Source organism: Ailuropoda melanoleuca, chromosome 11 (assembly GCF_002007445.2).
Source record: "Ailuropoda melanoleuca isolate Jingjing chromosome 11, ASM200744v2, whole genome shotgun sequence".
NCBI lineage: Eukaryota > Metazoa > Chordata > Mammalia > Carnivora > Ursidae > Ailuropoda > Ailuropoda melanoleuca.
Window position 1 is genome coordinate 13,991,818 of NC_048228.1, and position 13,816 is coordinate 14,005,633.

The 13,816-nt window shown below is 38.0% G+C and overlaps 1 long non-coding RNA gene across 1 annotated transcript in view; it reads right to left on the minus strand.

Annotated features, from left to right (window-relative positions):
* The window catches only part of LOC117804372, a 28,215-nt gene extending 16,591 nt beyond the window's left edge, over positions 1 to 11,624 (minus strand). The window contains exon 1 of the long non-coding RNA XR_004628726.1: positions 11,597 to 11,624. This is a non-coding gene — a long non-coding RNA (uncharacterized LOC117804372). The remainder of the gene's footprint in view (positions 1 to 11,596) is intronic.
* Positions 11,625 to 13,816: the final 2,192 nt, after the last annotated feature.

Below are 13,816 nucleotides of genomic sequence, written 5' to 3' on the forward strand. Positions count from 1 at the left end.
GAGAGAGCACATGTGTGCGCACGTGCAAAAGAGAGAGAGAGAGAGAGAAGTAGCATGGGGAGGGGCAGAGAGAAAGGGAGAAGCCCAACATGGGGCTCCAACTCAGGACTCCAGGATCATGACCTGAGCTGAAGGTAGATGCTTAACCAACTGAGCCACCCAGGCACCCCAGAGATAAAATAGACTTTAAAACAAAGACAGTCACAAAAGACTAAGAAGGACATTACATAATAACAAAGGGGTCAATCCAAGAATCAATTAATTTGTAGATATTAATGCATCCAAACAGGAGCACCTAAATATATAAAGCTAATATTAACAGACATAGAGAAACTGACAGTAATACAATAATAGTAGGGGACTTTAATACCCCACTTACATCAATACATAGATCAGCCAGGCAAAAAAAAAAAAANAAAAAAAAAAAAAAAAAAAAAAAAAAAAATCAATAAGGAAACAGTGACCTAAAACAATACACTAGATCAGAAGGACTTTACAGTTCTCTACAGAACACTTCATCTAAAAACTACAGAATATACATTCTTTTCAAGTGTACATGGAATATTCTCCAGGATCCACCACATGTTAGGCCATAAAACAAGTCTCAATAAAATCAAGAAGATTGAAAACCATGGCAAGCATCTTTTCTGGCCACAACATAATACTAGAAATGAATTCAAGAAGAAAACTGGAAAAAAACACAAACATGTGGAGACTAACAACACGCTGCTAAACAATCAGTGGTTCACTGAAGAGAAAAAGAGAATAAAAAACACCTTGGAAAGGGAAACACAATGTTTCAAAATCTGTGGGACACAGCAAAAAGCAATTCTAAGAAGGAAGTTCATAGTGAGACAGGCCTACCTCAGGAAACAAACAAAAAAAACCCCAAATAATCTAACTTCATACCTAAATGAACTAGAAAAAGAATAAAGATAACAAAGCCCAAAGTTAACAGAAAGAAGGAAATAAAAAAGATCAGAGTGGAAATAAATGAAATAGAGACTAAAAAAAAAAAATTGAAAAGATCAATGAAACTGAAAGCTGGTTCTTTGAAAAGATAAACAAAATCAATAAATTTCTAGCCAGTGTCATCAAGAAAAAAGATAGAGGGCCCAAATAAAATCAGAAGTGAAAGCGAAGTCACAACTGACACCACAGAAATATAAAGGATCACAAGAGAATACTGTGAACAATTATACATCAACAAAATGGAAAACCTAGAAGAAATGAATAAATTCCTTGAAATACACAACCTTGCAAGACCGAATTATAAAGGCACAGAAAACTTGAGCAGACTGATTACAAGTAATGAAATTGAATCAGTAATTTAAAAACTCCCAACAAACAAAAGTCCAGAACCAGATGTCATTACAGGTGAGTTCTACCAAACATTTAAAAAAAGAGTTAGTACCTATCCTTCTCAAATTATTCCAAAAAAATTGAAGAGGAATGAATGCTTCCAACCTCATTTTACAAAGGCAGCATTACCCAATACCAGAACCAGACACAAGAAAAGAAGAAAATTATAGGCATATATTCCTTAAAGGACGCATACGTAAAAATCCTCAACAAAACACTAGCAAACTAAATTGTTGAATTAGGATCCTATACCACAATCAAGTGGGATTTATTCCAGGGATACAAGGATGGTTCAACTTCCTTAAATCAATCAACATGATACAGCACAGTAACAAAATAAAGGATAAAAATCATATGATCATCTTAATTGATGTAGAAAAGCATTTGACAAAATTCAGCATCCATTTATGATAAATACTCTTGAAGTGGGTATAAAAGAAATGTATCTCAACATGACAAAGGCCATATATGACAAACCTACAACATTATATTTAACAGAGAAAAGCTGAAAGCTTTTGCTCTAAGATCAGGAATAAGGCAAGGATGACTGCTCTTGCCACTTTTTCTTTTTTTTAATATTTTATTTATTTGACAGAGATAGAGACAGCCAGCAAGAGAGGGAACACAAGCAGGGGGAGTGCCAGAGGAAGAAGCAGGCTCATAGCGGAGGAGCCTGATGTGGGGCTCGATCCCATAACACCGGGATCACGCCCTGAGCTGAAGGCAGACACTTAACCGCTGTGCCACCCAGGCGCCCCTACTCTTGTCACTTTTATTCAACATAGTATTGAAAATCCTAGCTATAGCAATTAGGTCAGAAAAAGAAATAAAAGGCATCTAAATTGGAAAGGAAGAAGTAAAACTGTCCCTATTTACAGATGACATGATATCATATACAAAAAATCCTAAACACTAATGGAGCTAATAAATGAATTCAGTATACTTGCAGGATACAAAATTAATATATAGAAATTGGTTGCATTTCTATACACTAACAAGCTGTCAGAAAGGGAAATAATCCATTTACAATTGCATCAAAAAGAATAAAATACCTATGAATAAATTTAACCAAATAGGTGAAAGACCTGTACTCTGAAAACTATAAGACACTGATGAAAGAAATTGAAGCTGACTCAAACAAATGGAAAGATACACACTGCTCATAGATTGGAAGAATAAATATTCTTTAAATGTTCATACTACCCAAAGAAATTTACAGATTCAAAGCAATCCCAATTAAAATAGCAAGGGCATTTTTTATAGAACTAAAACAAAAAAATCCTAAAATTTATTTGAAATGACAAAGACCCCAAATAGACAAAGTAATTTTGAGGTATCAAAAGCTGGAGGTATCATGCTCCCTGACTTCAAACTATACTACAAAGCTATAGTAATCAAAACACTATGGTACTGCCACAAAAATAGACACATAGATTAATGGAATAGACTAGAGAGCCCAGAAATAAACCCATGCTTATATCGTCAATTAATCTACGACAAAGTAGGCAAGGACAATACAATGGGGAAAGACAGTCTCTTCAATAAATGCTGTTGGGAAAACTGGACAGCTACATGCAAAAGAATGAAACTGGACCACTATCTCACACCGTGTATTAAAGACTTGAATGCAATGGGGCGCCTGGGTGGCACAGCGGTTAAGCGTCTGCCTTCAGCTCAGGGCGTGATCCCGGCGTTATGGGATCGAGCCCCACTACAGGCTCCTCCACTATGGGCCTGCTTCTTCCTCTCCCACTCCCCCTGCTTGTGTTCCCTCTCTCGCTGGCTGTCTCTATCTCTGTCGAATAAATAAATAAAAAAAACTCTTAAAAATAAATAAATAAATAAATAAAGACTTGAATGCAAGACTTGAAACCATAAAACTCCTAGAAGAAAACATAGGTTGTAAACCCTTTGACATTGGTCTTAGTAATATATATATTTTTTTGGACTAGTTTCCTCAGGGAAAAGCAACAAAAGCTAAAATAAAAAAATGGGATTATATCAAAATAAAAAGCTTTTGCACAGAGAAGGAAACCATTAACAAAAGGAAAAGGCCATCTATTGAATGGGAGACGATATCTGCAAGTCATACATCTGATAAGGGATTAATATTCAAAATATATATGGTTTATGCAACTTAATATAAAAGAAAAAAAAAAAACCCAAACAACCTGATTTAAAATTGGGCAGAGAAATTGAATAGAGATTTTTCCAAGGAAGACTCGCAGATGGCCAATAGGCACATGAAAAGTAGTTCAACATCAGGAAAATGCAAATCAGGGAACTGCAAATCAACCACAATTTTACCTCACACCTGTCAGATCAGTTATTACTCAAAAGACAAAAAATAAGTGTTAGCAGGGATGTAGAGAAAAGGGAATCCCCGTACACTGTTGGTGGGAATGTAAATTGGTGCAGCTACTGAAGAAAAGAGCATGGAGGTTCGCCTCAACAATTAAAACTAGAGCTACCATATGATTTGGCAATTCCACTTCTTGGTATTTATCCGAAGAAAATAAAAACACTAATTTGAAGCAATATAGACACCTCCACATTCACTGCAGCATTATTTACAATAATCACGATATGGATAGGTTTATCAATAGATGAATGGATAAATAAGATGTGGCATGCGTGAGCGCATACACACACACACACACACACACACAGATATACAGAGTGGAATATTACTCGGCCATAAAAAATAATGAAATTATGTAATTTGTGACATAGATGGATATTACGCTAAAAGAAATCAGTCAGACAGAGGAAGACAAATACCATATGATTTCACTTATATGTGGAATCTAAGAAATAAAACAATCAAACATATAAAACAAACAGAAACAGTCATAGATACGGGAAATAAGCTGTTGGTTACCAGAGTGGGGAGGTGTTGAGGGGTGGGCAAAATAGGTAAAGGGAATTAACAGGGACAAACTACCAGTTATAAAATAAATGTCATAAGAATGTAACGTACACAAAGGGAATATAGTCAATAATACTGTATTAACTTTGAATGGTGACACTAACTAGACTTACTATGGGGATCATTTCATAAGGTATAAAAAGTACAGAATCACTACGATGTATACCTTAAACTAATAGGATATCGTATGCCAATTATATCTCAATAAAAACAAATCTTGCACTGGTTGTAAATATTTTCCTTAGAAACATCTACTATTACAAAAATAACATATGCTCAACCAGAACTCAGAAATAAGAAAAGCAATTGCAAAATAAATATTTCTATAAACCTAAATACAGAGACAATCACCATTCTGATTTTGATAGATACCTTCCTAATCCCCTTCTCTGGGTGTCGATATGTATATTTCCCCATAAATACTGCTTGGAATAAAATGATATGAAATAAATGATGTACTAAGTTAAAGAATTCTATTATATTTTTGTACACTAGTGATTCCCAGACCTGGCTAAGAATCAGGATCACCAGAGAAACTTAACTTTTTTTTTTTTTTTTTGCTTTCCTGATCTCTACTGTTAAGCCACTAGATAGAATCTCTGCAAATGGAACCAGAGATTTCAGAAAGCTCCCAAGTGGTTCTTGGGGTCTTTGAGAACAAAGCAGTCTTTGAGAACCACTGGGCTATCAGATACCAAAAGTGTCACCTTCAATTGTCACCTCCTCCCCCTTTTTTTCATAAACACTCATTCTAACAATTGGCTAGGGTCCCAAAAGTTTTATTTTCTTCATATTCTTACATGGTGTGCTATGTTATATACTTCAAGCAATTACATTTTGAGAAGGTGGGTATTACGGGGTGGAGAGGGTTAATCAGCATTTAACTCTAGAACTCATAGAGTTAATCAGCATTTAACTCTATGAACTTTTGTTTTGACTATTTCTTTTTCACACTGATGAAGGTAACAGCTAATATTTATATAGTTCTTACCAACTATCAGGCACTGTTCTAAGTGGTACATACATATGGCCGATACATCACAGTGTGGGAAGAAAAACATTTGAGTATGTGATGAAAAGAAATAGATTAGAGAATATGCAATCCTTTGCAAAAGTAAGAACTGAAATCCACTGTTCATTTTATAACCGCATTAAAAACTTCACATAGAAAATAGCAATTATTTAGATTTTCACTTTAAAAAAACAAATGTTCAAAGTACTTTCATCCCTCTAATTTTACTTGTCTATATATGTGAATTAGGAAAAGGGTGGTATTAATCTCATTTGAAAGTAGAAAAGCTAAGGGACAAAGAAGTTTATTAGCTTGTCTAATGTTGTACAGAGTCCATAATGAACACAGGAATTAAATACACCTTTTGACTTCCAATCCAGTACGTTATGATCTACGCTATTACTCAGCCTATTATAAACAAAAACATCTTTTAAAAAATGCCCCTTAATTCCTTAGTGGCACCCAAGAATAGCCCTCTAAATGAGTCAAGTCAGATGGTAAAATAATGGCAATTAAGCGGTTAGGTACTAACCAATTTCTAGCTTTATTGCAGGCTCACATTTTTTCATAATTTATATCCTTTCCAGTATTACATTTCCACTATTTATTAGAGATCTGCCTATCACTTGTTAATGGAGTGCCATTGCCATCACTCCTCTTTGAAAAACTGACCTTAATATTATGACAACTTGACTGATCAAGAGGGGGCCAGACTCAAGAACAGCCAATCTATCATAATTTGGCCAGTTTATAACCTCTGTGCAGAGAAAAGAATACAACTAACTGAACCTAGAAGAACCTCTCTTGGGGCCCCTAGCTGGCTCAGTCAGTAGTGCACGCAACTTGTGGGGTTGTGAATTCAAGCCCCATGTTGGGCATAGAGCTTACATAAGGAAAGGAAGGAAGGAAGGAAGGAAGGAAGGAAGGAAGGAAGGAAGGAAGGAAGGAAGGAAGAAAGAGAAAGAAAGAAAGAAAGAAAGAAAGAAAGAAAGAAAGAAAGAAAGAAAAAGAAAGAAAAAGGAAGGAAGGAAGGAAGGAAGGAAGGAAAGGAAAGGAAAGGAAAGGAAAAAAGAAAAGCAAAGAAAAGAAAAAGAAAAGAAAAGAAAAGAAAAGAAAAGAAAAGAAAAGAAAAGAAAAGAAAAGTAAGAACCTTCCTTTCTTTAGGGAGTCTGAATTTGAGAATACAAAATTTGCAATTGGTAGGAATGAAAAAGTTTAAAGAGGACAAAGAGGGCAGACGGTAAGTAAAAAGTCATGAGTATGCAAAAGAATGATCAAGCAGAAAGCAAAAAGAAGGGCAGTCAGAAGTAGTTGGAGTGGTAAAAGCTGAAATATTTACACATGAAATACGACGCCTGGGATTTGCTTCAAATTGCTTCTTCCCTAATATAGGGTTGGGGAGACAAGGGAGGGGGGTATAACATGTTCAACAAGATTGGTTACAAGTTAACAATTGTACAGCTGTTGGAAAGTACCTAACACACCATAGTTTCATTGGGTGCCTAGTAGGAATATGGGAATTCATTATATTTTTCTCCCTACGTTTGTATATATGTGAAAATTTCCATAACACAAAGTTAAAATTATAATATGTAAATACGTGTATAACTCCAGAAGCCAAGCCTTCCCCATCACTTGCACTGCTATCGCATTGGTCTGAATCACCATTATCTTTCCCCTGGATTAATGTTAACTCCCTTAAAAAGCCTCCCAACTTCTACCTTCCCTTCCTTACCCCCTTAGTCTCTTTTCAACAAAGCAGCCAGAAGGATCCTTTAAAAATCTAAATCACATAATGTCACTCTGACAAAACACTGCAGTGTCTCTCATTTCATTCAAAGAAAAAAGCCTATCTCCTTACAGTGGCCCATGATCAGTCTCCTATTTAGCTGACATGCATTCCTGTTTTCATGGATTGTCCAGGGGAATAATCCCAAGTGCAGGAAACTCCCTGGAGCAAAGGCCCTAGAGCAGGAGCAAGCTGAATAAAGTTGAAGAACACAGAAAGTCTAGCTAGAGTCCCCAAGATCATCTAGAGCTGACCAAAAATGGGAGCAAGGTTCAGGAAATACAGGCTGACTCTGTTGCTAGAACTCGGGAATGATGTGGTAAAAAGAAAATGGATTTGGAATCCTACAGACTTGCTTAAACTCTTGTCTTCCTACTTACTAAAAGTCAAGTTTTATTTTTTTTAAAAGATTTTATTTATTTATTTGACAGAGATAGAGACAGCCAGTGAGAGGGGGAACACAAGCAGGGGGAGTGGGAGAGGAAGAAGCAGGCTCATAGCAGAGGAGCCTGATGTGGGACTTGATCCCATAACTCTGGGATCACGCCCTGAGCCGAAGGCAGACACTTAACCGCTGTGCCACCCAGGTGCCCCTAAAAGTCAAGTTTTGAGCATCATTTTTTCTTACGTGAAAAATGAGGAAAATGGTAATGATTTCCTGCAATTGTTTTTAATTGAGGCATAATATATAAAACATTTAACACGGTGCCTAGCATATAGCTGGTATTCAAGAAATCTAAGTAATATGAACCTGCACCCTTCTCTTGTAGAAACAGAACAAAGTAGTCCTGATTGAATAAACAGGACAACTGTTTTCTCAAAATATCCCTCACCAAGCCTATGTGGTAGAGTGAGCGTTGGCCTGGCAGGTGAGAACTCTTAGTTCTGGTCGTCTGTGATATAACTAGCTGGGAACTTTGGGTGAACCACTTCATCTCTTCAGAATTGAGTACAATGTTTTGTTTTGTTTGTTTGTTTGTTTGTTTGTTTGTTTTTTAAGTAGGCTCTATGCCCAATGTGGGGCTTGAACTCACGACCCCTAGATCAAGAGTTATACTGAGTAAGGGACAGGCTGGGCTAGGCAGGGAGAGATAGGTACGGGGCCATGGGATCAGACTCACAAAATTAAAAATGTGGGAGATGAAAGAAAACCAGAGATAAGGGAACAAACCAGACCATCCTGTCCCAGGTGTCAGAGGTGAGGTCTTGTTAGAACAGCTCCTTGTGACTAACCAAGAATTACCCGACCCTAAAAAGGAAGTAAGCCATTGAAGGTGTTATCACTAGCCTTTCCTTACTCAATGGTGCTACCAATAGAGATGTTAAACAGACTTTAGTTCCCTGGTTAGCTTTCTATAAAAGACCATCCCTAAAAGCCCTCAGTGGCAACCCTGTCGGGACCCCTCTCACTCCTGAGAGCTTTTTCTGTATCCTTGCTTAATAAACTTCTATCGCTTTACTCACTCTCCGTTGTCTGAGAGATTCATTCTTCCGCTCCGTGAGACAAGAACCTCGCTCTCCCACATCAATATGGTCTACTGACTGAGCCAGCCAGGTGCCCTAGTTTAGTCGTCACTAAAATAAGGCAATTGGACTAGATGATCTCTAATTCTCTCACAGTGCTAAGATGCCTGGGGGCTCCTGGATAGCTCAGTTGGTTACGCAACTGACTCTTGATTTCAGCTCAGGTCTTGATTTCAGGACTGTGAATTCAAGCCCCCTATTGGGCTCCATGCTGTGTGTGGAGCCTACTTTAAAAAAAAGAAAATTCAATGATGTCTGCATAACATTCAGTGATTCTTCCTTTGACTAGCCCTTTGGTGTGTGTCACAGGACTGCACTGCAATAACAGAGGGAGAAGTGGGCAGAGAAAGAGATCTTTTAAGTTTGTAAAAGCATAGCCAGTTTCCTGCACGTACACCCTGTGCGGGCTCAGAAGGGCCTTTGTGTTTGGTTTAACGTGCTGCTGTTACTGTCTTAAAACTCTCAATAAATTTTGAACAAGAAGCCCACATTTTCATTTTACAAGGGGCCTGCAAATTATGTAGCTGGCCTTGCTTTTATGAGCTGACGAAGAATAAGTCTAAAAGTTCCTGTGAGCAAATAGAGACTGGCAACAAGAGATCCCTGGGAACCTAAAGAGAGGTGATTGGGTGGGTAAGATAGCTGTCTGGGTAGAAAGTAAGTGGGAGGGGTTTTGAGGGGGATCAGTGTGAGGGGGATCAGTGTGGGGAGGAAGGGCACTGCGGATGCATACTTGAAACAATTTATGAAATGTTTCTTTACCTTCTGCTACTTGCTCTCTCTGAACTATAGTATAAGACTGCCATCTACTGGTCAATGGCATGAACTCTTTCAAAGACTTCCAATGCAGGGTCTTTGCATTTCAGTGTCCAAAGGGTAATCCAGAATGGTTTGAGGGAACATATTGTGCAGCTAAAAACAATAATTATTAAGTGCTTCCACAGTTCCAAGTTTCAAATTAAAGTAATAACAAAGACGGACATTTTCTATCCCCCCGAAGAATCCCTGACAACTGCTTTCCTTGATTCAACAAAGAACCACAATTTTTAGAAAGTAACTATGTGCCAGAAATCAAATGTTCAAGGATGAACACCACTAGCAGAGATATTTAGGTCATTAAGAACTTCATCGAATGAATTCAAATTCCCAGGTTCATCTTAGGTCTGATCAGAATACCTAGAATATCATCATCATCTTTAAAACTGGTCATTGAGGGGTAGAGTTACACTTTTACATTCAGTGTATGCTCAAGTGTAAGGCAGTATTTATCTATAACCGTCAGGCCCAATGACCCACATTCAGGCTATTGGGTGAAGCAGGCATTACTAGAGAATTCATTGGGAAAAAAAAAAAAGAGAAAGCAAGGCAGTGGCAGAAGATGAAGAAAGTTAGGGGACACGGAGAAAATTAATACTCACCAATAAAGAGTAGTGTTCTGGGGGCTTCTCATCATAGAATATCTACCCCCATTAAGAATTCTATCAGAATGAAAGGTTACCACAAGCCCTCCCTCCTACAATATCTAGATTACCAGTAAGAAAAGAGGGAATTTAGCATAATGTATAAACTTGTCAAATCACTAAGTTGTATGCCTGAAATTAATGTAGCATTGTGTGTCAACTATACTCAAATTTTTTTTTAAAAGAGGGAACTTAAATACCTGTCCAGTAATTACTGGTTAGGGCTGCTGTGAAGGGAGAAGACTAACAGAAATCTGAAATCAGGAGGAGGACGAGGAAGTTCTCCCCGGATCTCAGCCCAGTGTATGGACACATCTCTCAGATTACTGGGCTGTAACTGGTTATTTTCAAACAATTCTGACACACTCACTACACTCCCTGGAGAAAATAGCTGAGAGCCAAAGACTCTGTTGCTTCATTCAAAAACAAAAGTCCAGGGTGTCTGGATGGCTCAGTAGGAAGGGTATGCAACCCTTGATCTTGGGGTCATGAGTTTGAGCCCCACGTTGGGTGTAGAGATTACTAAAATAAAATTAAAAATAAAAACAAAAACAAAAGTCCTTTAGGTGAAGGAGTATACGCTTAATACCATTTCTTGGTTTTGCTTTAGATAATTTTTTATACAAGATATCAAGATAACAAGGGTTATCAAAGGATATAAATGTGACACAGGACTTCTCTTCAACACATCCTTAGAACAGAAAAACCTGAGTGCAGATGGAGCTTATTTCACACTCCCAGTCCCCACTGGCTGTTCATTCTGTGTTTCCATAGCACAATGAGCTCACCAATATCACACCGTTATTCTGTATGCAATTTGCTTGACTGTTTCCACTAGTCTGTGAGGTCTAGGAGAGCTAGGATGGAGTGTTGTATCTCTACCCCTTCCCCACAATACACCTTTAACACAAAGTAAACATTAATAATTGTAATCTAATGAATAAATGGGGCATGCCGAAAAGCCTCAGCCTCAGCAAGCCAGCCTTCAGCATCCTGTATTCTGAGACCTTATATACAAAAGCTGTACTGAGGGAATCCGCCTTAGTTATTCCTTATACCCAGATAATAACCATATTCTGAACCAGATCACCACTACCCTAGCCATATCGATTAGGCCTCTTGATCCAAGGGCAGTCAATCTAGAATACTTGAGAGTAGCCTATAATATTAAAATATTATCTAAGACCAATACTCCTAATTAATTAAGCCAGTTATGGTCTCTCTCTTGGAAATTTGACTTCAACACACGGAAAAAGTCACCAGCTAGTAACGATGGACAAAAGTTCAAAGGCACAGAGGAAGAAGGCAGACTACAGAGGCCATCAGATAAAGGGGGTCATGATTGAGTTCCAGTAAAAAACCGGATAGAAGAAAAGAGTGTGAATGTAGGTTCTTAGACGCAGAAATAATAAATTCTTGCTTCTGGTGGATAAAAGTATAACTTGTTCACCATAGCTTTCTTGGATCCTGGGTGGCCAAGAGTACATATTTCTTCAGCCAAATATGAATTAAGCACCTACCATGTGACAGATGTGACGTGAGTTTTAGTGATGAACAAGACAAATCTACTTTGTTCCCATGGAGCTTGGAATCTAGCTTCGAAGGTCAGAATCTAGAGATAGAACACTGATACTGAACAAGTACAAACAATGGTGATACATGTTACAGAGAAGTGGTGTAGCCTTTCATAGACGCAGATAATATCTTGAATTATATTTTCCATTGGCTTCTTTTTTCCTAAAATGCTTGATTAAATGGCCTTTCCAGAATTCCAAGATGCCTAATTTTCATTTGAGATTCTTTTTATTCTTATTTTCATCTGTAACCATGAAAAGGCTAGTTCCCAGAGCCTACAAAATTTTCAAACTACAAATTTGTTCCAAAATACAAAGAGGAAACTGTAAAATCTAAACAAACAAATGTTTTATGCACAGAACACAGCACTAATTCAGACGCAGCTCAATGCAACTCTTACTACCACTACAAGTTAACACCTAATGGTGTTTACAATATGCTAGATATTGTTCAAAGCTGATTATAAAAATCAGCTCACGTTGGGACACCTGGGTGGCTCAGTTGGTTAAGCTCAGGTCATGATCCCAGGGTCCTGAGATCGAGTCCCAGAGTCCCGCGTTGAGTTCCCTGCTCAGCAGAGAGCCTGCGTTTCCCTCTGCCTGCCACTTCCCCTGCTTATGCTGTCTCTCTCTCTCTCTCTGTGACAAATAAATAAATAAAATCTTTAAAAAAAAAATGTATCCGCTCACGTTAATCCTCACAACTCTGAACAATAAGAATTAGTATTACTACCCTCATTTTACAGATGAGGAAACTGAGGCAGAGAGTGGTTATATAACTTGGCCAAGATGAACAGCCAGTAAGTGGCTATACAAGGATTTGAACCCAAGCAGTCTGGTTCTAGAGTCTGTGTGTTCTGGAGTCCAGATTCAATTTAATTTAATGTGGTTATGTAAGTAAATTTTCTTCCAAAATATCATTCAGCAAATATTTATTGAACATTTATTATATGAGGGTGCTGATCTAGCTATTAGAGATACGACAGTGAACAAAACAAAACAAAAAATCTCTGTCTTCATGGAGGGGATATAGCTAATATACAAGAAGTAAAATACATGGTACAATAGATGGTATAAATGCTATGGAGAAAATAAAGCCAGGAAGAGGGATGGGGAGTGCCAGGGGTAACATTGGGGGGCACAATTTTAAATGGGGCATTCAAGGATGCAACCTGAGTAGGTGATGTTTGAGCAACAACCTGGAAGAAGTGAGGGAACGTGCCATTCTAAGTATGTCTTGTAGGATAGTCAGTAGAGTAAGAGCCCTGGGTTTGGATCCTAGGACCCAAGACAGTATTAAAATAGCCCTGGAGTTACATTTAGTGACTTTCTGGGATTTGTGATATAAAGTGCCTAAGTAGCACATTCTATGGAGGCTCCAAGTTGCTAGCTTAGGAAGGGCAGAATAATGTAATTGAATGAGCATTATTAAACCAGCAACAGCCTCCTCGTTTATTTTGAGCTGGAATTTGTGTAGGATTACTTTGTGACTTGGCAATGTTGAAAACTTCATGAACTCATCCCCCGTTTTCTAAAGCCAATACACTATTCTACTCTGCCTGGTTACCAACTGATGTGGTATAGTTGGGTGGGGTATCCCATATGCTGATTTATGATTTATGTTGTTCAAAATATTGATTTTCTTTCTTTTTTAATATTTTATTCATTTATTTTAGAGAAAGAGAATGAGTGGGGTTGGGGCAGATGGAAAGGGAGAGAGACTCTCAGGAAGACTCCACACTGAGCTCAGAGCCCAACATAGGGCTCAGTCTCATGATCGCAAGATCATAACCCGAGAAGAAATCAAGAGTCAGATGCTTAACAGGCTGAGCCAGCCAGGTGCCCCAAGACCTCGATTTTCTTACTGATCTTCTGTCTAGATGTTTTACCCGTTATTGAAAGTAGGGTATGGAAGTTTCTAACTATTACCATAGAACAGCCTGTTTCTCCCTTTAATTCTGTCCTTATCTTCTTCATGTATTTTGATTCAGCATTTGCTTGGTTGCTGTAACCCTTTCACTATTTCCCAGGGTTCTGACAACTTGCTTCAAATAGTTTCTGCTTATTTTTCAATGTTTCAGGAGCCTTGGCGTGGCCTACTCCACCAATTTGAACATGGGTCTCCCAAGGTGACTTTTTGACACAGCTCTCATCAGAGCAGAAAAA